The 27,774-nt window shown below is 43.3% G+C and overlaps 1 long non-coding RNA gene across 1 annotated transcript; it reads left to right on the top strand.

Annotated features, from left to right (window-relative positions):
* The first annotated feature begins 2,371 nt into the window (after window positions 1–2,371).
* LOC121399144 lies at window positions 2,372–27,549 on the top strand. Its single transcript, XR_005964777.1, has 4 exons — window positions 2,372–2,582; window positions 2,856–3,094; window positions 6,778–6,951; window positions 27,481–27,549. It is a non-coding gene; the product is annotated as an uncharacterized LOC121399144 (long non-coding RNA).
* Window positions 27,550–27,774: the final 225 nt, after the last annotated feature.

Raw genomic sequence — 27,774 nt, 5'->3', positions numbered from 1 at the left:
AAAACCTAATAATATAATTTTGAATTAAGGAAGGAATACGGGCGGTCGGATTGCGGGACCGCATCAACAAACAGATACAGTCTGTAATCCTAAGGGATTTTTAGCCCTGCCTGATAGACATCTACCCATCTTTCGGCCAGATATTGACAGGGGAAGCCCGTCCGAGGGTCCCACACATGGGCCAATAAGATGGCAACTCGGTCTCTCTGCAGCTTTTATCTGCACATGTATGACCAGCTTTTAATGTCACCGAGTCTTTAGGATCTAGATTAGGTCTTGAGGCTGAAAAACCCAGGGGACCCCAGACAGTTCAGTGGATATTGTTTATATTTATACAGTTTCTCCAGGGTCAGCCAACACCCCGGGAAGTCAGCCTGATTTTGGGTTATATTTTTTGCTGCCATTTTTGTGGCCATGCAGCTAACTGCTGCCATTAGTTTGGTTTGAAAAAACAACGTATCCCCCAACTATACTAGTCTGCATGCAAGCACGGAAGAGAGTAGGCGTGGCATATCATAGGTGGGCGGGGTAACAACGCAACGGGGGATGGATCGAGAGGAGATCTGAAGGTAAAAGGCAATCTAGAACTGCATTATTGTCTCTCCACGCTAAACTCCAATCACGGCAAAGTAAAAGGCAAGTTGCAGAATCAACTCATTACTGGGTCTGGGAGGCACTTTGAGTGGCAGCCCCAGTGGGCCTCGGACACCCAAGTCTGGCCCTGTGTTTACTGGTATGTTAGAATTTTATTAGTATTGGTGATGTGTCTAAATTCTATTTTTAAAGTTCTCTTTTTGCATGTATAGAGTGCTATTCCTGGCAGAGAAGCAGAGTTGTGTCTTTGCTGTTCCCGTCTGCAGAGTTAAATGCCTCAAGTGGTTCTTTAGTTTAAAGGGCCCTTAAGTGAAAGAGCAGTACAATTAGAGGGCCCCTTGCTAGAGGTACTTTGGATTCCCCTTCATGGGCATCTATATCGAGGATCAAAGACCCTGAGTCATGGTCCTTAAAATTAAATGTGGGGAATAATGTCTCTCCCCTTTGACCTCTTGAGGCAAACTTGTTAAGTGGCCAATTCCAGGAGCAGCTGAATGGTTTTTACATATGGGTCCCTCTGTATATACAACATGGCCAGGCTTCAGGGATGCACAGGAGCATAGGAGGCAATGGAAGTGTTGGAAGTACTTAAAGGTATAAGCCAGATGTTTGGCTGATGTCAGGCTCCAATTGGTGAGAGCTGACCCATACCTGTCTGCCTTTGGAACCATTTGCTGTTTATTGATAAGCTAATAAAATGCATCATGCTAGAGATGTGGTTCAACAGCAGCTGAAGGGCATGAAACATCAGCTGAGGGTGCAGGCAGATGACCCCTCTGCTTTGGCTTAGACTTGCCCTCTATAGAACTATATGAGACTCCAACCAAGATATTGGGGGTAAGGTGAGACAGCTATGGCAACTGTTAGGGCAAAGACAGAGAGAAGATTCGGGAGATTTAGTTGCCTGGCGACAAATCGCCTCTTCTTGAGGCTGCTAATCTCCCAGAACTGCCTCACCCCCGAATCTTCTTGTCTGTATGTGCCCTAAAACACAAATAGAGACAATAATCAGTAAATTATCAGCACTGTCTAATAATTGTCTCTACGTGTGTTAGCAGAGGCAGTTCTCAGTATTGTCTGTGGCAGGGTATTCTGGCATTTTGTAGCTGTGAAAAGTAGCTGCTATTAGTAGCTCCATGTTTCTTCATAGGTCAAATAGCACAGAGAACTCATCACAGTAATATAAAATGGCGGCACCCATTCACCCATCCTACTCCTCCAGTAACGTTCAAAACAGGCACTGAAAGTGGGAAGGAGGGTGGCGTCCGGAAGTCGATTCCCTCTCTTGGTTAGCGGTGATTTCATCTTTTGCTCTATACGCATTGCATGTTTGTCCTCCAGTAACGTTACCTGCTTATTTTGCTATCTCATATTTTTCCAGGGTTCTCCCAAGCACTGGGCGCCAGATGGCAGACCCCCCGGGGGCACCAATTCCAGACTGCAACATGGTTACCATGCTGAGCTCAGACAATGGAAATGCACACAAGCAGGCAGCCTGCACTGGCACATATTGGCACATAACAGGAATTATGGGTATTATGTTTAACCCCTTGGCTTCCATACAGATCTGTCAGTGCAGTCATGTACTGGAAACCTGTCCAGAAATGCTGTGCCAGGCTCCAGTGGATTCTATAAAATCCACCCTATATTGTTATATACACACTAATTCTATCTGTCTTTCCCACATCATTCTCTATATGTCTGAATCTATCTGTATCTATCTATCTATATCTATCGATCTGTCTGTCTGTCTGTCTGTCTGTCTGTCTGTCTATCTATCATCTATCTATCTTTCTAGGTCTTGCACATAGTGGGGTCTTGTAGGGGCAACAGGTATAGTAGAGCAGGATGGGGGCAGTAACATTTTATTTGTGTTTCCCATACAGCCCATTGGTTATTATCTTCTACTCATAGCAACTACTAACAGCTGATGCCTGTTGGGGTGGGGTGCTTGGAGTAACAGTTCGACTACATCTGAAGGTGCATAGGTATGACCCCGGCCTGAATCCATCACTTTAGACAACCCCCTATTTGTATGGTGCTGTGACTTGGTCTCCTATTCATTGTCAGGTCTCCTATAACTGGTGGAAGGGTTGCTGGGAGTTTTAATGAAACCAAGCATGCATATAAATAAAGCAAACTTACATATGAATCCATGTTTCCAGGAACAGCTCATTTCTTAACTCATCTCCTCTCTCTTTATCTCCTCTCTTCCCTGACCCCAATTCTCCACTTCACGCTCCGACTCCTGACGTTCTCAGCAGCTCCATCTGGCACCGGAAAAGAATCGCTACACCTTCCAATAGAGCCATCACTCCCCGCAGCATCCATCCAGCGACTGTAAATACAGCCATGCGGACAATAAACAACTAAAGGGAAACTAAAATGGAAACAAAATAAGGAAATAGAGTTTTTGGCAACGTAAAAGCTAAAGAGCGAAAATTCTCCCCAGCGCAGCCTTATTGGAGGCAGGCAATTAAATACTAATTAATCAGCACGGGTAAGCATTTTTTCCTTGATTAAACACGTGGCACAGTTTGTGTATCAATTCCCCTTCTTTAATTTATTTTGACAACTATAAGTGTTGGTATTGGGGGTGGGGGGGCTCTCTTGATTAACCCAGTGCAGATCCCAATTATTTGAAATACAACAGGGGTAAAATCTGCTTTTCCTACTAACATAGACTCATACAATTCCTTTCACATTTTTATGGGGTTATTACCATGTTGTCTAACTGAGTTCCCTTATGTAAATCTCTCTGTTCATGTAGCGATGTTGGGTTTCATATGATGCCATTATGGCCTCTATCCTGGTTGGCAACTTAAAGGGGCTTCCTAACTAGAATTTTCCTTGAAAATTGCCCACATATCTATAGGGCAGATTTAAAAATCTCATAGGGTGAGGAATGTATCAGCAGGCCTCTAACAGGTCACAGTAGGCCCACAATAAGATCCAATCATCAGCCCATCAGCTCATTTTTGGCCCCACACAAGGGTGGTTAAATCTGGCAAAGATCTGCTTATATAGTCACATCTTACAATCAAGTGGATCTGTAAATGTAGGATCATCTTCAGGGTACTGGCACAAGGGTCTTTTTTGGCCATATCTTTGCCTGTTAAAAGGGTTGTTGACCATCAGTTCAGTTGTTTTCAGATTGTTCACCAGAAATAAAGACTTTCTTCAATTGCTTTCCATCTGCTTATTTTGACCATTTTCTCAAAATTGAAGTTTAAAGTTTAATGTTCGTGTCTCTGGTGTTTCAGTCTGGCAGCTCAGTGATCCAGGAGCAGATTCTGAACTGTTACCATTTTCTACATTAGTTGGTTCATTTCTCAGCAGCATCTGTGAATTGTTAGCAACTATTGTATCAATTATAACAGCTGCCTTTAGGCTAGGGCCCCTCACCGCAAGCAGTATCCTCTTTTTCGCATCTGGAAACCCTTGTGTTGGCTCTGGTGCAAACACATTCCGTGGATTTTGTCTTAGAAATATAAGCCTTTGCATTTTTAGACAAAATCTGCCAAGTATGTTCACACTGAAGCCGACACAAGGGCTCTGGACACAAACGAAGATAATACTGCTTGCAGTGAGGGGCTGAAATTGGTTTTCAGCAGGGCTAGAACTAGGGGTAGGCAGGAGAGACACGTGCCTAGGGTGCAGCAGTGTTATGTGATTGTTGGGGCCAAACAAGCGCCGCTATTGAGCACCAATCCACTCATGCTCACTAGCAAATGGCTGTGCTCACTCGCTTGTGCATGCGCGTGCATGACCATGCGCACATTAGCGTATGTGTGCGCACTCCCCCGCATGTCCGTGTGAGGCGGGCACAGAAGGGGCAGGTTTCCTGGGCATAGCCCAGCACTGGCCTGTGGATTCCAGTAGGCTTATTTTGGCCCTGCCTGGCCCTAGCCTTAATGAAACTCAGGAATTCTGCTCAGCAGGGACAAAGATAAGAAATGTATCAACTAATGTATCAGTTATAGTCAGAATAGTGTTGAATGTCACTGCCCCCCTCTCAGAGCTGCTTCAAAAAGGCATAAGAAGGTGAAAAATTAAACTTGAAACTTCAACATTAGAAAAACAATCACAAATAGATAATAGGAAATCGTTACAAAAATGTCTTTATTTCTGGTGAACTACTGAACTAAAAAAAAGTGTTGGCATGTTAACAGCCCCTGTAATGCTTACTGTAGACTTCTGTTGGTGAACAATGGAACACTATATAGTAAGTGATTCTAAAAGAATAGGGGCATTTGACTTCTTTTCCCTGTAACAGAATGTAAAAATCTCGGCCATAAAGCAGGATTGGACCGTTGCTTATAATGGGTATAATATAGGATCTGTACCACTGTAACAAAATGTACTGTTATAAAGATAGCTAGAATCTCAAATCTCAAATTGGAGCAGGCACTCAAGGGCAAAAACTTCCACCAGGCAGATGTTCAAATGTGAAAAAGTTTATTGTGTCAACCAGCCTGACGCGTTTCGTGTTCCAAACACTTAATCATAGGCTTTTTGCCCTTGAGTGCCTGCTCCAATTTGAGATTTCGGTTTATCCGCCCCTTGTGCTGAGGACCCAGGGTGGTGCACCTGGGCCACTTCATTGACGTGGTGAGTAACCATTGTACTATCAAGAGACCCTACAATATAGAAGCTTTCTTCAAAGCTAGAATCTCAGCCATAAAGCAGGGCAGGACTGCTGCTTACAATGGGTATCAGATAGGATCTGTGTCACTGTGACAGAATACTCTGTTATAAAGATAGCTAGAATCTCAGCCATAAAGCAGGGTAGGACTGCTGTTTACAATGGGTAAACAGCAGTCCTGTGACAGATGTATGTGCATAGGCAAACATTGCTTGCTGACTTGTCATTTGTCCTCATAGTCCATTGGCCTGTGGTTGTAAAATTGCAATGTTATGGAATTAGACACTGAATCACTTGTTTTCTGCATTGTAGCATCCTTATGTGCATCTTTGCATGGCCAACATGCTCATTCCACCGCCTCCATTACATGAGAGACCGTCAGATTTAGGGGCTGACAAATAAAGATGCATACTGAGAACAAAATGGCTCATGGTAGTAAAACTTTCCTTGTGCTAATGGCACCTGCCTGGAAACACTGGTCACCTGTGAATCTGGGAATGTTGTTTGGCTAGAACCTGTCATTTTTATTGTTTGGGTCTTGTCTGGCAGGGGCTGCTGGGAGATGTAGTTAAAGTCTGACAGACGGCGCACACATTAGGATGTGCATGTCAGTTTGTTTTATGCCAGGGAAGCTGTGATGTGGGGTCTGGGCATCATGCCAGGCTGAGCAGACAATGGGACGTCCGTCTTCTCTGTCAGTTACACGCCAGATGCAGTTCTGCTAGAAACCCGGGGGGGGGTATAAGTACCTTGACAGGGGGGCAGACAGCCCAGCTCTGCAGGATTTAACCCCTTCATTGCTGCACAGCATCAAAGTCATTCTTGCTCTTAGGTGCCCCTGAAATGTCATTAAGAAACTAATGGGCCACACGGTTCCTTTATAATTCTTGGTATCTTATTGGAGCATGTAGCAACTGCATGGCACCTTCTGTTAAGACTTCAATGGGTATAACATTGTCTCTATAGTCCTTTGCTTTTCCCCCTGATGATATTCCCATAACCAACATCCTTTGTGTGGCTTATAATGGATTTGGGGGGGACGGAACTCCCTGTACCCCCAGCTGATCTTATCATCATAGCCACTTACTGTCAGGAAATCAGTATAACTTGATAAAGGGCCTTGAGCCCGAAACATGTCGAGGCAATAAAGCACAATTAGCAGCAAACACTGCATTCTTGGCTGTTTCTCTCAGTAACTCCAATTTCAATTGATATACTTTACACCTGAGGTGGGGGTGTACACTGAGATAGAAGAAGCCTATTAAACCACTCTCCCAGAGCGCAGTCACTTCTATAGTGTACTAACATGTATTTTTAAAGCGCCAACATATTCTGCAGTGCTGCTCAGATCAAACCTGCTCCTTTTAAAATATTTGTATTCTATAGAAAAGTTTCAAGTTTGCCTTTAATATTCTATTTGTTTGATTACAGGAAAGTTGTGTGCCACAGAGCTTGCAATCCGTGTTGCCTTTCCCTGCTTGCTCAGTGCCGTCCTCTAATGCCCTCTTCTCTTTGTCTCTTTCTGACTGCACTGATAGGCCGATCCCTGTATGTTTTGCCTCGGAAATATCTCTGGTTTGCATCAGCGCAGCTCGCGAGATGCCATCTCCTCCCGACTCGGCAAACGCTGCAGCTGATTGCGTGAGGCTGTGATGCTGGCACCTACCCCCTGCTCCTGATTTGCATATGTAATGCAAGCATACTTAATGACTGTGAGTAATTATGCTAATCGCTCCTTTTACTGCAGGGTTCCACTGGGAAAAATATACATTGTTGGGAAGGAAGGGCTGGACAGTGGCAGGTTGCCACCTGGCCGGTATTTTACCGGCCTGGCCAGTAAAAATGATGGTTGATCCCAATGTTATTAATAGGGAAAAAAGATAAATATATTGTAAGGCCGGTATTTTTTTCCAGAAAAGGTGGCAACCCTAGTTATCTATGGGATCGGAAGCCTTACCATAACTATATTTAATTCGCTGCTGGGGTTATAATCTTCAACGGGAGCGGATTCTAAAGAGCTGATATTGGTGTTGGCCAGTCTGGCAGGGAAAGGATTAATAAAATTTGGCACCTTCCCTTCCTGGAGGCAATTCAGGATCCCAGTGATGGGGGGGTCAGGGCTGCCTTTGTTAGCGGGCAGCATTAATATGTATCTACACACATATTCTCTCCTTATACTGGGACAATTTCTAATCACTGGGTCCCTTAATGAGTTAAAACCCACTGACACGCACCTCTAGGAATAGATTGGTTTATCCTTAGAGGGGAATTTAACTCATTTTTTAAAAATAGAATATAATGTAGCCTTTTTTTATATTTTAACTGGTTTTAATTTGGAACTTCTTTCAACTCATAGTTAAGCAAATATTTCTAGTTCTTAAACTTGCAAGCTGCCATCAGAATGCTCATATACAGGGAATCTGTAATTTAAGCAGTCGGTGGTGTAACTAGATATTACTGGGCCCCACAGCAAATAATTCTTCAGACCCCCAAATTGTTTATAGGTTGTCCCGTTTTACCAATTTTTATTGAAATTGTAGAACACTCTGATGGAAACCTACAAGGGGTAGAGCACAGAGCCTATAACTGAAGCAGTGGGCTGCCTTTCACAGTCTCAATGCAGCTTACAGGGTAATGGTCAGGATGTCTAATGCATGTCATGTGTGGGGCATGGAGCCTTTAAATCAAATTCAAATTTAATTCAAAAGTGGGACTGCAAGTCTCTGATGGCCGGTTGCAGTGCTAGTGAGTCTGTATTTATTCTGTAAGACAATGTTTTGATTAGTCCCTTTTCTGTTCAAGCCATAGAATTTCTACTAAGAGTGAAACCTCATGGAATGAGAATAATGAGAATAATTAAGACCCTTGGTGTCACTCTTAATGTTACATTTTGCTGGTAATTCTCCAGCAGTCAGCAGTTTGTGTTCAGTACCTGTCAGTTTGTCTTTTGGCTGCAGGGCCTCCTGTTGAGACACTCGCCTCAAGTGGAAGCGCCCCCTTGGTTGCCAGGGGCGGCGAAAATGCCGCTCCTGGTAACTAAGAGCCGGATTTCCACTTTTCAACCCGGAAATTCAGCTTTTCTAGTGCAGAGAGCGCAATCTCTGCACTAGCGACTGGAATGCCCACGAAACCCTCCGGCGCAACGTGGACCGACCCCCTCCGGCGCTAAAATGTGAGTGCTGTGGGGAGGGGTGGTAGGCGGCAAAATGAAGGCTGTATCAGGCGAAAAAAATTGCTCCTGTAGAATAGAAGCATAAGGTATTCTCACATAATGCTATGCATAGAATTCTGGGCTGGTACTGTTCCAAGCAAAATTCCCTTCTCTTTATATCTGTATTTAGGCATATGGTTTGGTGTTGCCATATTGTCTCCCTTAGACAGTATGAGGGTATAGCTTATTGTGTGCCCAGAACATTCCTTCTCTGTATATTTGTATTTACACAGATGGATAGGAGGTGTCATATTGTTTTCTTTATACAGTACAGTATGAGGGTTTAGCTTATTGTGTTGCCCAGAACATTCCTTCTCTGTATATTTGTATTTATACATATGGGATGCAGGTACCATATTGTTTCCTTCATACAGTACAGTATGAGGGTATAGCTTATTGTGTGCCCAGAACATTCCTTCTCTCTATATTTGTATTTATACATATGGAGAAGGAGGTACCATATTGTTTCCTTTAGACAGTACAGTATGAGGGTATAGCTTATTGTGTGCCCAGAACATTCTCTCTCTGTATATTTATTCCTGTGCCCTCAATCACTTCCAACACCTTCTACTGACTGGGGGACAACTTTGCTCCCTTTGTTCCATCAGCCATAAGATGAATCAGATGCTGTTATATTATATATCTCTTTGTATGATCAGATTTATTTTTTGTATCATGAAACTGTAACTTTGTAATGCTGTATGTGTATAGTACTACTAGGTGTCACTAGGTGGAGGTATATATCAATTATTATGTTGGGATATATAGAAGCAAATGTTCCTCTTTAGTCTGCATCTATGAGTGAGGAAGGTGGATTTGCTGCACTGAAATATCAGTGTATTGGAGCATTAGTCCAGTGTAGAATAATATAATAATGCAGGACATAAAATGAATGAGGTTTCCCCTGCTCTTCTCTGATTAAACGCTCTGCCTATGACAGATGTCAGTATGACAGGATAGATAGTTGCTTGTCTGCATTGCTGCAACTCCCTCAGGGACGTCAGCCAATGAGAGCACGCATCAGCATTGCCCATAGTTAGCATGCTCTGGGAGAAGTGCCAGGGACCCTGTTTCAGGAAATTCATGTTTAACAGCAAATGACTCTGGGGGGGACTCAAAATAATAAACTCAATTATCCTGCTTTGTAAATCAGCGTCGCTGACAGTCGTTTCACAGAGAGAACAAGACAGGCGTTTGAGATATTAATTAACTTGCTTCCTGCCCAGAGACTCGCATATCTGTCAGAGCCAATGAAATGAGAGGGAATTATCTTAATTAACAAGCCCTATGTGACTGTGTGTGCCTTAGCCGTCAGAAATACATGTTACAGGAGGAGGTTGTTGGTTCAGGGCATGTCCTACCGGCAACAATGACTTTCTTAAAATAAAGGCGTAAAGAGTATGAATGAAATTACTCTATCACCTGTCTATTCTGTTTAAGGGCTCTTACTGACGAGCGGTTGTAGCTGCGCTCCCCATTTTTCTGCGTTCAGGAATAGACGCATTACATTTTTTCCAATGGGGCTGTACTCACACAGGCGCGTGTAGAGGCCGAACGCAGGTTGAGACGCAACATGCTGCATTTTTCCTGCATTCAGCGTCTACACGCGCCGTGTGAGTACAGCCCCATTGGAAAAAATGTAATGCATCTATTCCTGCGCTCCCCTGCGGCTGAACGCAGAAAAATGGGGAGCGCAGCTACAACCGCTCGTCCGTAAGAGCCCTAAGGGAAACCTGATTGTCAATTAATCCTTTCTAATTCATAACCCCCTGACATCAATTCAGTGGTGCTGATAGATTTTCACACAGCCCCCTCTGGTGGCAGCAGAGTGAAACTGGTGGCTGTATTATTCCCAGAAGGCTTTGCAAGTCAACAGACATGGCCTCATTAGAACCTGTAGTGCCCTGCAGCTGCCATCTAGTTGTGGGTAGGGTTGCCACCTGGTAACCAAATGATGATTGATCCCAATGTTATTAATAGGGAAAAAAGAAAAATATATAGGAAGGCCAGTATTTTTTTTTTTTTTACAAAAGGTGCCAACCCTAGTTGTGGGGTTTCCCTTGTAGTCATGGATGAATGATCTGCTACTTGTAATCCTTGTACTTGCTGGCATGCCTGTACTCTGCCTTTTGGCTAAGATCAAGTGCCATCTGGGCCTTTTCGCTAGGATCTAGTATCCGTTCTTATGATCTTATGTGAAGAACGGAGAAACACTTGGTCCTCTGTTCTAGGCTGTCAAGCTAAGCTTGATGAAAGCGGAGGTGCTGTGCTCCCAGGAGGGGTGCTTTATTCACTCTCTTTTGGGTCTTGCACTATGCACATGAACTTCTTGCCTAATCTTGCTTACTTCCTTTGCTCCAGCCATTAGGTGAGCGGGTAGTATTTTGGCCACCAGCCGGAACCTTACCAAGGCACTCAATGGCTTGGCAGTTTGCACTCTTTTTCGTGCATTCTTTTTTTACTGGATGGGTGTCATAGTCCTCTGGGCTTTACCCCAGGCCAAGACTTGCGCCCTGGGGGAAGCTTTGGCAGAACCCAGGGTAGACGGGACTGCCCCTAGCCGCAAGGCAAAGGGGAGTCCAATGACCCAAACCGCCTCGGGGTGATGGGGCTCACCCTAGCTTCGGTGAAGGTGGACCCATCCGCTCATGCTGTTCTTTGGCCTGGCCTGGGGCACTTGAGCAACGGAGCCCATGCCTTCGGGTAGGACTTATGAAGGATGATTCAATATCATCACTCCTAATGCAGTACAGTCTATTCTAGTTTGAGAACTGTGATCCCAAAAAAGATCATATTTAAAGGTTTTACAGCTGCCAACTTTTCCTATACTGTAATTTTAGCATCTCTGGTGAGATAAAGGCTAGCGCTAGCAAGCAATGCTGGGAGATGTTGCTGAGCATTTCTAACTGTATCAGATAGTACCTTTCTCAGACAGAATGGAGTGCAGATGACCTGTATATTGATAATTGGGATCCCCTGAGGTATGCCTTGCTAATTTAGTAATCATGGGGCCATCAGTAATCATAGGGCCCCATACTACTAAGTTAGCAGAGCCCTGATCCTAGGGGGCCCCAGTTCCTTACCCAGTGGTCAAGTAATTGCCCTGTAGCCAGTGTTCACCCCAGGCCCTTTGTGCTGGCACATTGTTCAGCATTTTTACCCACTTTGTGGCTCCCCCCCCAGCTGTGTTGGAATTTTACATACAGAAGCTGGTTGGACTGTGTGCTTTATTTGCAGACGTGCATAATCCTATTGCCTTCTGCAAAAACTTCTGTAATAAGGCAGGAGAGGTGGGACGGCCAGGGCCAGATTTACATAGCGTGCATCCCTAGGCTTGCTGATGTTCCATCTGTTCGCTCAAATTTTCATAATCTGGACCAGAGCAATGGGGATTGGCACACGGAAAACTTTAAAAAGTATTTTATCTCCTGTGCATCCCCAGTGTTTCTGAACCAATGTGGGTGCGGTTGGGCAGCATGCTGCCCCTAAATCCTAGCACCGGCCTTGGTAGCCTTTCCACAAATCCAGGCCTGGGGGACGGCATGCAATTATTGATTAATTTTTTTCTCCACCTGCCGCTTTTAATTTTTTGGAGAGAATACTGCCTGTAGCATTGCTCTGTGACTGTGTGTGTAGAAAAGGGAAGGAAACAAGTCCACGTCTATCAGGCTATATGAGTGGGTCTGAGGACAGAATCCCTCCCTGTTTCTCGTCATAGCAGGGGGCATCTAACATAAGTGACATTTCCTTCTTCCAGGGTGGGCACAACCCCAGCCATTCACAATCCCAGGGATAGCATCAGCCACTGCTGCCAAAACCGACAGCACAGATGGGGTGGGGAACAAGCAACTCAGTTGAGTTGTTTTCAGAACTAAAGACTTTTTTTTTCAATTGCTTTCCATGTTTTAGTTCAGATTCTGAACTGTTACAATTTGTTCATACATTTGCTACATTTACTTGATACAATTAGTTGATACATTTCTCAGTATCTGTGGAATATTAGCAACTATTGTATCAATTCTAACAGCTGCCTGTAATGAAACTCATGGATTCTGCTCAGCAGGGACAAAAATGACAAAGATAACAACTAAATGTATCAATTTTGAGCAGTTACAGAGTTGGTGACCCCCTCAGCTGCTTCGGAAAGACATAAGATGAAAAATGAAACTTTACACTTCAACACTAGAAAAATGGTCACAATCATATATTAGAAAGTTCTTAGAAAAAGTCCCTATTTCAGGTGAAACCAACTGAACTAAAAAAAAGTGTTTGAAGGTGAACAACCTCTTTAAAGTTGTGCAGTTTATCATATAGAGTCTGCACTGAGACCAAACCGTGCAACTACAGACATAATCCTGTTTCACTGCTCTCACTATATAGGCACCTATTATTTACTGTCTCCTTACAGCAGTGATCCCCAACCAGTAGCTCATGAGAAACATGTTGCTCCCCCACCACATGGATGTTGCTCCCAGTGGCCTCAAAGTAGGTGCTTATTTTCTAATTCCTGGCTTGGAGGCAAGTTTTGGTTACAAAAAAAGAGGTGAACTGCCAAATTGAGCGTTTTGCAGGCTGCCAGATGGGTTGCCACCTTTACTGGAAAATAATACCAGCCTTCCTGTATTTATCTTTTTTCCCTATTAATAACATTGGGACCAACCATCATTTTTACCAGCCAGCAACCCTAGCTGCCAGTCCACATAAGGGCTACCCAATACTCATTGACAGCCTATGTTTGGCACCCCCAGGAACATTTTCCTGCTTGTGTTCTGCTTCAGCTCTTTGGAACCCCTGCCTTACAGTCTCTCTCCTACACTTAACCCACTCACTGCTCTCCTTACAGCCCTTTTTCTATCACTTACGTGTTCAAGTAAAGAAACAACAGGCACTCACAGAACTCACAGCACTCACAGAGCTAGACATATTGTCAATTTCCCAGCTGCCCCCAGTCATGTGACTTGTGCTCTGATAAACTATAGTCACTCTTTACTGCTGTACTGCAAGTTGGAGTGATATCACCCCCCCCAGCAGCCTAACCAAAGAACAATGGCAAGGTAACCAGATAGCAGATCCCTAAAACAAGGTAACAGCTCCCTTGTAGATCTAAGAACAACACTCAATAGTAAAAGCCAAGTCCCACTGAGACTGGTTCACTTACATTAAGTAGGAGAAATAACAGCTTGCCAGAAAGTAGTTCCATCCTAAAGTGCAGGCACAAGTCACATGACTGGGGCAGCTGGGAAACTGACAATATGTCTAGCCCCATGTCAGATTTCAAAATTGAATATAAAAAAATCTGTTTGCTCTTTTGAGAATTGGATTTCAGTGCAGAAATCTGCACTATTAACTGATGCATTTTGAAAAAAACATGTTTTGACAGTATCCCTTTAAGGAGGCCATAGACACATCAATAATATAGTACAAAACAATTTTCCCTGCGATATTCGTGCGTATATGGTCGGAGGCGAGTCGACCGATATCGGCAGAAGAAGATCAGGCCAACCGGAAAATTTTGATTGGGCACTTTTGAAGGCACCCAAACATCGGCCATTGTTAGTGCTGAATCGTCAGATACAGGTAGAATTCTACTGTTTCTACTTGTATATCTGACAATTCAGCTGTGCACGTGTGTGTTGAAATGAACGATCTTTCTTGGAAGGATCTTTTCCAGGAAAGATCATAATTGTAACGTCTATGGCCACCTTTATGTGTTTAGTGCACTTAGTCACTTAATCATAGGCTTAAACTCACGTGTCCCCTCACTCAGGCTGTAACTCTATCACACCTATTTGTAGCCTTTTTCTTGACATTAAGGATAATTAGAGAAACAGACAGTCAGTGAGTCAGACAGATAAACAAGAAAGACAGACAGGTTAATGAAAAGTCAATGGAAGGAAACACAGGGCTGCAGGTGCTCAGATAGATGATAACTTGCTAATAAATAATTAGCTAATTAGAGGCTTATTAATAGTGCATAGATTGCTCTGCTTTTAGCTGCTGCCTTCTGAAACGGATTGCCTGGGGCTTCACTAAATGACAAACCCCAATTTGCATTTCCCCATTGTCAGGAGAGAACCTGAATGGGAAGCGATTCCCTGGCTTATGTGTCGCTATGCAGAGATGGGTGCCAATATGCACAAAAGGGTATCAGAATAAAGAGCAGCGTGCCAATATGAACGAGAGGGAATCTGCATAAAGAGGAGGGTGCATAAAGAGGAGGGTGCCAATATGCACAAGAGGGAATCAGGATAAAGAGCAGGGTGCCAATATGCACGAGAGGGAATCACAATAAAGAGCAGGGTGCCAATATACACGAGAGGGAATCAGCATAAAGAGGAGGGTGCCAATATGCACGAGAGGGAATCTGCATAAAGAGGAGGGTGCCTACGTGAATGGTTGAACGCATTACTCTTCCTGACTCTTTCTTCTTCTTTCTCTTTTCTTACCCCCTTCTTCTTTCTTTTCTTCTTCCCTCCCATTTTAATTATCGATACAGTCACTTTAAAGCTTTCATAATGATAGTTCATATGTGGACACCACATTTTTTGATCTGCTACGTTGATACTTTTCATGTCTTACCATAAGCTGATATTTTCTTGTTGGACTTCGTTCCGCATTCTACACTGTATTGAAATAATTCAATAAAAATTTCAAATATTAAAAAAAAAAAGAGGAGGGTGCCAATATGCACTGGAGGGTATCAGAATAAAGAGCAGGGTGCCAATATGCACGAGAGGGAATCATAATAAAGAGCAGGGTGTCAATATACACAAGAGGGTATCAGCATAAAGAGGAAGGTGTCAATATGCACAAGAGGGAATCTGCATAAAGAGGAGGGTGCCAATATGCACTGGAGGGTATCAGAATAAAGAGCAGGGTGCCAATATGCACTGGAGGGTATCAGAATAAAGAGGAGGGTGCCAATATGCAAGAGAGGGAATCAGAAGAAAGAGCAGGGTGCCAATATGCAAGAGAGGGAATCAGAAGAAAGAGCAGGGTGCCAATTTGCACTGGAGGGTATCAGAATAAAGAGCAGGGTGCCAATATGCACGAGGGGAAATCTGCATAAAGAGGAGGGTGCCAATATGCACTGGAGGGTATCAGAATAAAGAGCAGGGTGTCAATATGCACGGGAGGGAATCTGCATAAAGAAGAGGGTGCCAATATGCACTGGAGGGTATCAGAATAAAGAGCAGGGTGCCAATATGCACGAGGGGGAATCTGCATAAAGAGGAGGGTGCCAATATGCACGAGAGGTAATCAGAATAAAGAGCAGGGTGCCAATATGCACTGGAGGGTATCAGAATAAAGAGCAGGGTGCCAATATGCATGAGAGGGAATCTGCATAAAGAGGAGGGTGCCAATATACACTGGAGGGTATCAGAATAAAGAGCAGGGTGCCAATATGCACAAGAGGGTATCAGCATAAAGAAGAGCTTGTCAATATAAGCAGCTAGGATGCTATTTACATAGCAGGGGGTATACAATATACAGAACAGAGTGCCAGTATAGAGGTCAGGGTATCAGCATACAGAGGAGGAAATTGACATAAGCAGCTGGGTTGCTATATACAGGACAGGCTGTGGGTATATAATTATGCAGAGGAAGCTCAGAGCCTGTGCAGGATAAAGTTGCTCATCTCAATGCAGATATGTGATGGGAATCTTAGAAGATATTCTAATTGGCATGTGTCCTTGGAGATACTTTTGGAAAGTGTGTCCCCCTGCACATCAACGTTGGCGCAAACTCCTGTTTCTATGGGAACAGGCAAGATGCTGCTCCAGCCTCCTCTGCTAAGGAATTTCTACTTGTGGTCTTCTGCTCATTCAGTGAGGCCAGACATCCACAGGAAAATATTCTGCTTTGCATTAGGAAATTATATCCCTCTCTATTCTTTATTAAAGTGAAAGGAACTGATTACTCTATGGGCAGCTGGTATTTACGGAAAATCTTTAAGTTCCATTAGAGATTTTCCCTAAATACCAGCTGCCCCTGATCTATAGAGAAGTCATACAGTGCAAAGCAAGCTCATGTACGTAATAATACTGAGAATATGTGTAGCTCTAACAGTACATCAACAAATGCAAGTGCTATTTCCGCTGTAATTGACCGTGCTTTTTATGCAGCGATATTATGTGCACAGCGTTATCAATGTGGCAGCTCCCACCCATATGTCTTAAAGGAGAAGGAAAGGTCTTTTTACTTGGGGGTGCCAAAAGTTAGTCACCCTCAAGTGATCGCATGTGCTTACCTGAAACCTGGGGTCAGTGCACCTATTAGGAGAAATGGATTCATCCAGCGAGCACCACGGAGTGATCACCTTCTGGATTCTTCTTATTTCTTGCGGCTGTGCATGCGCAGTAGTGCGTGCGAAATTGCCAACTTTCACGAAGTCCGCTATTTCGTTGTACTGCGCATGCATCTGCCCTGGGAAATTTGAAGAAAGAAGAAATTGGAAGGCTCGTTGGAAGAATTCCCGGACCGGTGCAGTTTTCTCCTAATAGGTGCACCGGCCCGGGGTGTCAGATAAGTTACATGTGATTACTTGGGGTGCCTAACTTTTGGCACCCCCCAAGTTAAAAGACCTTTCCTTCTCCTTTTTTTTTTTTTTTTTTATGGCAGCAGCCATTTTGAATGATGCACTTCCCTGCTGTGCTAATTTACGGGGTGCAAGGCAGGTTGAATGCTTCAAGAGGATTACATTTCATATCAACGCTAGCTGAGGGTGTTTGTGAGAAGTTTCATCATTTTATTAAGGTGCACTGGAGTGTTGCAGGCATATCTAGGGCTCTTACTCATGAGCGTTTTTACCTGCGCTCCCCTGCGTTCCGTTTTTCGGCATTCAATGGGGCTGTACTCACACAGGCGCATGTAGGCGCCGAACGCAGGTTGAGACGCAACATGCTGCATTTTTCCTGCGTTCGGCGCCTACATGCGCCTGTGTGAGTACAGCCCCATTTGAAAAAATGAAATGCGTCTATGCCTGCGCTCCCCTGCGGCGGAATGCCGAAAAACGGAACGCAGGGGAGCGCAGGTAAAAACGCTCATGAGTAAGAGCCCTAAACACAGTGGCTTGCATTGAGCCAGACCAGAACAATCAGATTTTTGATAGGACTTGGAGCTAGGGATGGGCGAATCTGAGCCGTTTCGTTTCGCCAAAAATTCGCCGCCGGCGAATTGTGGCCGTCGCCCATTAAAGTCTATGGGCGTCAAAAAAAATTTGACGCGCTTCTTTTTTTTGACGCACACCGCCATACAAGTGTATGGGCGTCATTTCCACGGCGAAACAAGGCGAAAAAATTCGCCCATCCCTAGGGAGCTAATTAAATCATTTCCCAGGTGGCTACTCACACAGATGTGTTAGGGAGATGTCAGTAATAGGAGTACTGCTGAGAGTGATTCACACACAGCCATATCTTCACTTGGGGGTGCCTAATATTTGGCACCCCAAGTAGGAACTGTATTTCCATCTCCTTTAATAGAGATTGTTCATCAGTCCCTGTCTATTATGCATTATAACCTTAGAAACCCCCTAATTAGGGGCAAGTAAGGGAACCTGTGTACAAGCACCTCTCCAGTAATATGTGGCTCCCGTAAAACCACAGAATTCCATTTGTCTGTCTCTGATTTCAGTTCCGTATCTTGGTTAGCTTGATGGGAAGTTGGCTGCTGGGCTTTGCACCACAAACCATTATGGGAGTCCTTCATTTAACTGCGGTTAGGAGCAAAAGAGGAAATTGCTCGTGTATTCTCTGACCTTGGGTTCCTTTTCATAAGCAAGTGTGTTTGAGTCTGCTGAAGCAAAGGGGGGGGGACTGATTACAAATCAGTCAGACTTATTCAGGGTTTGAAAAAATAAAAACCCTTGACATACTGATCTCCCCTTGGGAAACCTTAGACCTAAAAACATTCCCTGCTTATCTTATTATTAATGTTGTTGCAATCATCAGCACCTACCCTTTCAGAAGGGAGCCAGAGTAACTTTTCTACTCTACTTTTCCCCTAACCTGTGTATAGCATACCTCCCAACCGTTTTTCGCGGGACAGTCTCATAGTTACATAGTTACATACACACACCCCTCTCTACTTTTAATTAAATTCTATATACCTATACTAACTATAGAGTTTAGTATCACAATAGCCTTTGATATTATGTCCAAAAAATCATCCAAGCCATTCTTAAAGGCATTAACTGAATCAGCCATCACAACATCACCCGGCAGTGCATTCCACAACCTCACTGTCCTGACTGTGAAGAACCCCCTACGTTGCTTCAAATGAAAGTTCTTTTCTTCTAGTCTAAAGGGGTGGCCTCTGGTACGGTGATCCACTTTATGGGTGAAAAGGTCCCCTGCTATTTGTCTATAATGTCCTCTAATGTACTTGTAAAGTGTAATCATGTCCCCTCGCAAGCGCCTTTTTTCCAGAGAAAACAACCCCAACCTTGATAGTCTACCCTCATAATTTAAGTCTTCCATCCCTCTAACCAGTTTAGTTGCACTTAGTCTCTGCACCTTCTCCAGCTCATTTATATCCCTCTTAAGGACTGGAGTCCAAAACTGCACTGCATACTCCAGATGAGGCCTCACCAGGGACCTATAAAGAGACATAATTATGTTTTCATCCCTTGAGTTAATGCCCTTTTTTATGCAAGACAGAACTTTATTTGCTTTAGTAGGCACAGAATGACACTGCCCAGAATTAGACAACTTGTTATCTATAAAAACCCCTAGATCCTTCTCATTTAAGGAAACTCCCAACACACTGCCATTTAGTGCATAACTTGCATTTATATTATTTTTGCCAAAGTGCATAATCTTGCATTTATCAACATTGAACCTCATTTTCCAGATTGCTGCCCAGTTTTCCAACTTAGACAAATCACTCTGCAAAGTGGCAGCATCCTGCATGGAACCTATAGTTCTGCACAATTTAGTATCATCTGCAAAAATAGAAACAGTACTTTCAATGCCCACCTCCAGGTCATTAATAAACAAGTTGAAAAGCAAGGGACCTAGTACAGAGCCCTGCGGTACTCCACTAACAACACTGGTCCAATTAGAAAATGTTCCATTTACCACCACTCTTTGTAGTCTTTCTTTTAGCCAGTTCTCTATCCAGGTACAAATACTATGTTCCAGGCCAACATTCCTTAATTTAACCAGTAACCTTTTGTGTGGCACTGTATCAAATGCTTTAGAAAAGTCTAAGTAAATCACATCCACTGCCATCCCAGAATCAAAGTCCCTGCTCACCTTCTCATAAAAAGAAATTAAGTTAGTCTGGCAAGATCTATTTTGACAACTCAACCCGCAGTCCGGGATTGTTACTGAAATGTCCTGACTTTCTCTATGATCTTCTGCACTGAACAGCCAGAAAAAAATACAACCTTTCTAAGTTAATTGGCTTTTGGAGCCCAGAATAGATACTTAAATACTTTTGTAACAATTTAAGATAAGCAGTTCTCTTGGGGAAACTGTGATTTCTGCTTTTTTCTCCCCAAACACAACCTTTATTTAGACACATATTCCAGCACCTACAAAAGCCTTTTGGCTGTCCCACCATACCAGCATTAACCCTTCTCATTCAGTGTCGGACTGGCCGGGCCAGACCCCCTCTCCCGATACTGGGATTGTCTAAAAAAAAAAATTTCTGCGCCCCACAGCACATTCGGTGCTCATGCGTCACATGCGTCCGACCCTGTTCTCATACCATAACAAACCCTTCTAAAACCCTTAGTTTAAATACACATTAGAAGTTATGAATACAATATAGCTGCTAAAAGGGTAGAGTGATTGGTAAAACGTATGGCCCAGATAAGGGTTAATCTGAACACAATATTCATTCATCCATGTTCTGGGGGTATTATACATAAATTGTCTAATTCATGTACTGAGTGTCTTCTACAAGTAACTCCACTGTAGTTAGCCTATGATTTTAATGAGGTTATTAGTTCATATAGATAGAATTAGCATTGTATTTATCCTACCTTGCTTTCTGGTGGCTTGATACATAAAATGTGCACAGCTTTTATGTTACCCAGTGGTCGCAGGGGGGGGGGGTATTTTAAATGAAACTGGCAACTCATTTACCCTGGATGCATCTATCCCTAATGTTTCGGCATCCATTCGATAATGTGCCTGGTGTACTAATATTTGCTATGCTGGAGGGTGTCCGTGCCCATTGCTTTTCACTGTATGTAATATGCCTGTTGTGAAATTATCCGCTACGTTTCACTGGGTGCTTTGGAGCAGCCGGTTAGGAAATTTCATTTATAGAAAATGTTAAAATGATAGATGTGTCTTTTTTTCAACCTTAATTATTGTGCTTCTATATCAGTGCACAAATGTACTTTGTGTGTAAGGACTGCCTCTCTCAGTATGTAATGTACGTGGGGTGCCATTACCCACTTTCTCTGTCTGTATATAATGTACTTGGGGTGTCAGTACTCACAACCTTTCATTTAATGTAAAGTGCATGGTGCACGGTCACTACTCCCATTGTATAATATGACTGTGGTGATTCCATTACCTATGTCTCTCATGGTATAATGTGCTGGAGATGACTGATAGGATCCATTTACTGTCTGCCCTTCAGTGAGTGCTGCCATATCAATAATGGTTATGGCCTTATATGCGTGGTTGGCCAACAAAACACCCCACAGAAATATTTTCTGCTTGCCCAGAATTAGAATCACAATACAGTTATTCCAGTAAAAGTATGAGTAAATCAGAGGGTATTTATTGGATTAAGCACCTCCTTGCACTTTGGCACAGGAAGTCAGTGGGAACTGTGAGTGGTTATTGGGTTGATAATTATTATACAAAGCCCTGTGTGAGTTATTTAGTCTATGCATGGTCAACTTTAGCCTCCCCAAACAAAAAAGTCACCCTCCACCTATGGCTTCCTGCTCTGCACCAGCTACTCAAGCCTGCTGCTTTAGTACAACCCAGACTTGTTTACTGCTTGTATGTCTTAAGGTGGTCATAGACGCACAGATAATATTGTACGAAACTAATCTTCATACAATACTCGTGTGTGTATGGTGGGAAACGACCCGACCGATATCGGCAGAAGACTTGGAAGTCGGCTCGTCGATTGGGCTGGACGGAAAATTTTGATTGGGAGCCTTTAAAGTAGGGATGCACTGAATCCAGGATTCGGTTCGGGATTCGGCCTTTTTCAGCAGGATTTGGATTCGGACGAATCCTTGTGCCTGGCCGAACCGAATCCGAATCCTAATTTGCATATATAAATTAGAATCGGGTAGGGAAATCACGTGACTTTACATCACAAATTAAGATTTTTTTTCCCACTTTTTCCTTTCCTGTCCCTAATTTGCATATGCAAATTAGGATTCGGATTCGGTTCTTTATTCTGCCGAATCTTTCACCAAGGATTCGGGGATTCAGCCGAATCCCAAATAGTGGATTCGGTGCATCCCTACTTTGAAGGCACCCAAACATAGGCCATTGACTCCGTCCCCATAGACGCAACCATTTTTCGTGCATTCCAACCAATCCATCAAATTATCGTGAGTTAGTGGGAATCGAACGGTCAAGCATATAACGATTATAAAGATCGTAATTGTTACGTCTATGGCCACCTTTAGTAAACAATTCCTCCTGTCTGTCTTAAGTCCTGCTTCTCCCTTGTCTTTATTTATTCTGCCTGTCATAGCAACCATCGTAGCAACACCTCCTTTCTGTCATACTTCAACCACATACCTCCTGTAGGTCAGTCATGCTTTACCCTGTTAGAAGGATGGTTGTGACAGGCAAAAAGCTCTGTTAAGTGGGTAAGATATAATGCTCATGAGCAGTGTCGGACTGGCCTACCGGGAAACCAGAAAAACTCCTGGTGGGCCCAAGTGTCAGTGGCCCCTCTGACCATTTAGCCTATTTCATGGTAATTCCTTATTTCTTTATGGGGAAACAATGCTTAATAATGGAAGAATATAGTAAGTAAATATAAAAGACTAGGAGAATAAAGAGGTTGAGAGGACGAATAATAGTTTGGAAAGTGGAGCCATGGTCTAACATTTCAGGTGGCCCAAGTTCTAAGGTTTTCTGGTGGGCCCCTGGTATCCACTCCGACACTACTCATGAGATATTATGTGGGGCAAAGCTTGGTTGTCAAAGATAGATGGCACTGCTGCTACAAAGCAAGAACTCCATGTATCACCACCTGAGTCCTACCTCAGTTCAGCAGCCTCTGCCATAACCATGGTCACAGTGCATTAGTTAGTGCTAGTATCAGTGCAAGAGAGTCAATAAGGGGACAATAAAAGAGCAATGCCAAGACCAGAGTGTCCTTGCCCAGAATGTAGAGAGGAGGTTGAGGCACTGAAGGCAAGAAGCAGCATGGGGAGGTTGTGTGGAAAGGAAGAGTTTCAGTGAGTAACAGCATCTGGGAACCTATGCTAATATTATAGATGCACAGGGCCAGGGCAGGTACCATTAGTGCAGGTGCTCAGGGCCTGGGGCAAATGTGGTTATAGTTTCATGTTCTCACTTCCCAACTCAGGAGGTAATAAGTCAAGCGATACACAAGATTTTCTAAACTATAGCGAGAGCCTCACAATATCCAGGGTTAGGCAAGTACACAAGACATATAATTTCCCCGACTCATGTATTCCATTCCCCAGCCGGACCGAATATATCATTTATAGAGGCGTCGGTTTGCTATGCAAAATAGATTGCGGGAAATGGAGGTTTCATAAAAAATACATATCCGCAGGCATTCTCCAACCTGTATTATTAATGTGGACCTTTCCTGGCTTCGCTCCCTCAGACAACCCCCCCCCTTCTTCCAGTGTCTGTAATGAGGTGGGAGCACAGCTAGGCAGGGGGGGTGACAGTGCTGGGGGCTCCCAATTAACTCCGATATGCCAGGGTGGCACTTGGCTGAAGAACTACAGAAAGCAAGAGATGTCCCGTTAGGGGAAGGCTTGGTACTCTTTATATTTTGTAACTGCTAGATAAAGTGGGCAGCAAGCTCACAATATTATTGCCCTTGTACAGCAAGCTCACACTTCATCCTCAGTTGCCAAGTTCACCAAGATTAAAAAAACACAAATACTGTACTTAGGGTAAGGAATGCAGGTGGGCACAGGCATGTCGTGTCTTTAAAGGAGAAGAAAAGGCATCCTGCACTTGGGGTGCCAAATGTTAGGCACCCCCATGTGATTGTATTGACTCACCTGAAACCCAGGGCCTGTGCTCCTATCAGCAGAAAACTGCACTGGCCCGGGGTTATACCGGTGAGCACCACGGAACGATCCTCTTCCGGTTTCTTCTTTCTTCAAATTTCCCGGGGCAAACGCATGCGCAGATGAATGAAATAGCCGACTTTTTATTTAAAGTTCAGCTTTTTTCGTTCTACTGCACATGCACAGCCGCATGGAGAAAGAAGCTCCGTGGTGCTCAGTGGTATAACCCCGGGCCGATGCAGTTTTCTACTGATAGGAGCACCGGCCCAGGGGTTTCAGATAAGTAAATACAATCACTTGGGGGCAGGACCGCCTTCAGAAATAGCAGGGCCCCATACGACAAAATTTCCTGGTCCCCTGGGCTGCGCCCACCGCAATCCCCACCTACAGGTCCGCCCTCCCCACCCCACAGGTCCGCCCCCATCACACAGTCAAAAAACAAAAATAATATTGGTGGCTAGGGTTCCCACATGTTAATAAAAAATAAAAAGATATTGATGGTCAGGGCCCCCCATAAAAAAACATTTGTGGCCAGGACCCCCCCCCCATTTAAAAATAATGATGGCTAGGACCCCACATGAGTAAAAAAAAATTGGTGGCCAGGGCCCCCCTCCCACATTATAAGAAAATTGGTGGCCAGGGCCCCCCTCCCACATTATAAGAAATACTACCTGTAGGCCTGTTAGGATGAGATTTTGGGTGAAAGCTTATTGACTACACGAGATGCACCTGAAGGTGAGAACTAAATGGCAGTCAAAAATTTGTGGAGAACAACATTTAACGGATAGTAGAGCAGCAATTACTTGTATCTCACCTTGTTATGATCTAATGGGGTCCCTGGCTAAGTATTAGGGGTTAAACAATGTTAAGCCAGTGGTTACCAAACTGTAAGGCTGGCTTTCCTGGGGGTTCCAGAGAAGTGGCAAAGGGGGAATTAGCTCAAAAGACAGTTTTAGGGTGAAATCTGGGGAATATGCCTATTTCTTCTTCTAGATTAACCTGGATGCCCAGGTATACCTGGAGGCCTTTTGGATGAGATGTGTGGTAAGCATAAAGGTGCTGCCATCGATATTATTAAAAAGATAACTGAATAGCTGATACGCCAATGTTTCCCTACATTTGTAGGGAAATACTAACACATGGTGCCATAGTGCTGCAAGCTGTGCCAGGCTGGGCTTAGATCAGTGGTTGTTGGCACCATGTTAGTTAGTATAGTTAGTATAGGTGCTTATTTGTTTGTCAGTGTTGGAGAAAATATTCAATGAGGTCCCATAAATATAATGTATTTCAGAGGTTCCTATGGTGCCAATTTGCTACAATGTTTTTTTAAAGAATGGCCAGACCTTTTAACTATGATAACCCATTTTTATTGCATTATGATGAATGGAAGGGCACCCTATTTAATAATAATAAATCAGAGAGTGGGAGGGCATCTCGCTGGGCATTGGCAGGACTGGTGATTAATGCTCCTAATTTCCTTGGCTACTTATCTCTGTGCCATGATGACACGTTGTTTAATTGTGATATCTGTTAGTGCCGGATTAGATGATAAATCCTCCCTGCCGCGGTGCCAGATGATGGATGAGGCCCGGGGCTTGTGTCTAACTGGAACAGCTGGAAGTTTATGGCTGAGCCCCATGTTTCCCTAAAATGGTCACATCTCACCTGTAGGCTTCTGGATCAGAGTGTCTAGTTGTGGAGACAGGGCTTGGACTGGCAGGTGGGTTTGTGTGTCTAAGGCTGCAGTACTGTTTCTTCATCTCTTGGGTCAATATTTGTTGTAAAGGTTTCTTCACTGCTAAGATTAAAATGTCTCGGTTCCTTATAACAGAGCTCCACCTTTACTCCAGTGCCTGCTTCTACTTATAAATACAAGCCCTCACAGCTCACATTATGTATTTTCTGTCTATTGCCTGCTGGATTGAGACTGACCTAGATAGCTCAATTGCTGCTGTTCCTGTTGAACAACCCTTTCCTTCCTTCGCCAACCAGCAGAAGGTCTGTGGGAAGCAGGAGCTGGAGGGAGCTGACCTGCTGGTGAACTGAGAGAGAGTAGATTACTCACCTTGGTTACTGCACCTCAGCAAAGGAGGAATTAGGTCCATTCTGGTAATCCTGTTAGCCAGAGGCACTGGATCCGGGGAGGCAACAGTGTGAGGGCAGCCGAGGGACATGGCTCTTGGGGTCTTTTATGCAGACTGAGATATTTACGAATACTGTGCATTCCAAGCGTTCATTAATCTGTACCCAATTATGCTGTACTGTCTAGGGGAAATATGGCAGCTCCTACCCATATTTATAAACAGTATTGGCCTGGGGCTCCTGCAGCTAACCAGAGGGCCCGACCCCAAGTGTCCCTGAGGTCATAGGGTTAGTTCTGATATATATATATATATATATATATATATATATATATATATATATATATTATATATATATACATATATATATATATATATATATATATATATATATATATATATATATATATATACACACACACACACACACACATACACACAGTCTGGGCTGGTGCCCTTAGGAATCTAAAAAAACAGCAACTGCCTGGTGCCGGTTATACAAGTCTATTAGATAAGGCCCAAAAAAGGAAACCGCACTCACAGGGCTTAAATGAAAAGACAAAGAAGTGATTTATTGATGAAATAAATCACTTCTTTGTCTTTAAAAACTTGTGTATTATAATAAATAAAGTACCCCTTGTTGTGAAATATGAGGATATTAGAAGTAACCTCAGAGTTCCATGACCTGTATAAAAGGCCGAAGGTGATGGAACTCCTTGGTGACTTATCATATCCTTATATTTTACAATAGGGGGTACCTTATTCACTATATATTACACATGAGCCATGAATATCCTGTTAATTATATCCTTATAAATGGATTTGATGTCATTTTTGAGTTGACACATGACTCACTTGTGTATTATAATAAATAAAGTAATCCTTGTTTGAAAATATGAGGAGTATTAGAAGTAACCTCAGACCTATATCCTTAAATTTTACATATCCTTTATATTTTTAAAGTACATGGGGTGCTTTATTCAATATATATATAAATTTATTTATATATACTGTATATATACTGTATGTACCACTATTTTGGATTCGGCCGAACCCCCGAATCCTTCGTGAAAGATTCGGCCGAATACTGAACCGAATCCGAACCCTAATTTGGGAAGGGGAAAAATGTTTTACTTCCTTGTTTTCTGACAAAAAATCACATGATGTCCCTCCCCGCCCCTAATTTGCATATGCGGATTCGGTTCAGCCTTGCAGAAGGATTCGGCCAAATCCGAATCCTGCTGAATCCTGGCCGAATCCCGAACCGAATCCTGGATTTGGTGCATCCCTAATAGATAGCTATATGTATACAGGTATGGGACCTGTTATCTAGCATACTCAGGTTTTCTGGATAAGGGTTCCATAATTTGGATCTCCATACCTAAATTCTACTAAAAAAAATATATTTAAACATTTATTAAACCCAAAAGAACTGTTTTATGTCCAATAAAGATTAATTACATGTTAGGTGGGATTAAGTAGAAGGTACTGTTTTATTATTACAGAGAAAAAGAGAAATCATATTTAAAAATTGTAATTACTTGTTTAAAATAGACGGATCCCATACCTGTGTGTGTGTTTATAGAATGATGATATTCTTGTACTGCACAGTTTTCTATACAAAAAAATAAAGAATAAAACCTTCATATTAAAGCTGCCCTCCCTAATCCAGGATCCATTTAAATATTCCATGATTCAGTGTTAGGAGTTAATGCCTCTCTCTTTCTCTGTCTTACAGCAAAGAATCAGTGGTCTCAGTACATGTGCAGAGAGCAAGAACGCAGTGAGTGCAAAAAAAAGGTACATGGGTGACTAATACAGTTAATTATTGCCATACAGTGTCATTATAAGAGCAGTGTTATAGGAACTACAGTTCAAAAGCAGCCAGATTCTTGAATATTGTTTGTCATCTGTAAGCTCCTTGGGTATAGAATGAGTAAGGGACTCGGCCTTGTTTTCAATCAGGACTCATATCAGCCAATCAGCACCAGGCTACATCAGCATTGCACAGCAGGTGCATTCGCTGACTCTG

The sequence above is a fragment of the Xenopus laevis genome, chromosome 9_10S, assembly GCF_017654675.1.
Source record: "Xenopus laevis strain J_2021 chromosome 9_10S, Xenopus_laevis_v10.1, whole genome shotgun sequence".
Lineage (NCBI taxonomy): Eukaryota > Metazoa > Chordata > Amphibia > Anura > Pipidae > Xenopus > Xenopus laevis.
The sequence above is the reverse complement of the archived record's forward strand: the minus strand, read 5'-3'. Positions and strand labels throughout refer to the sequence as shown.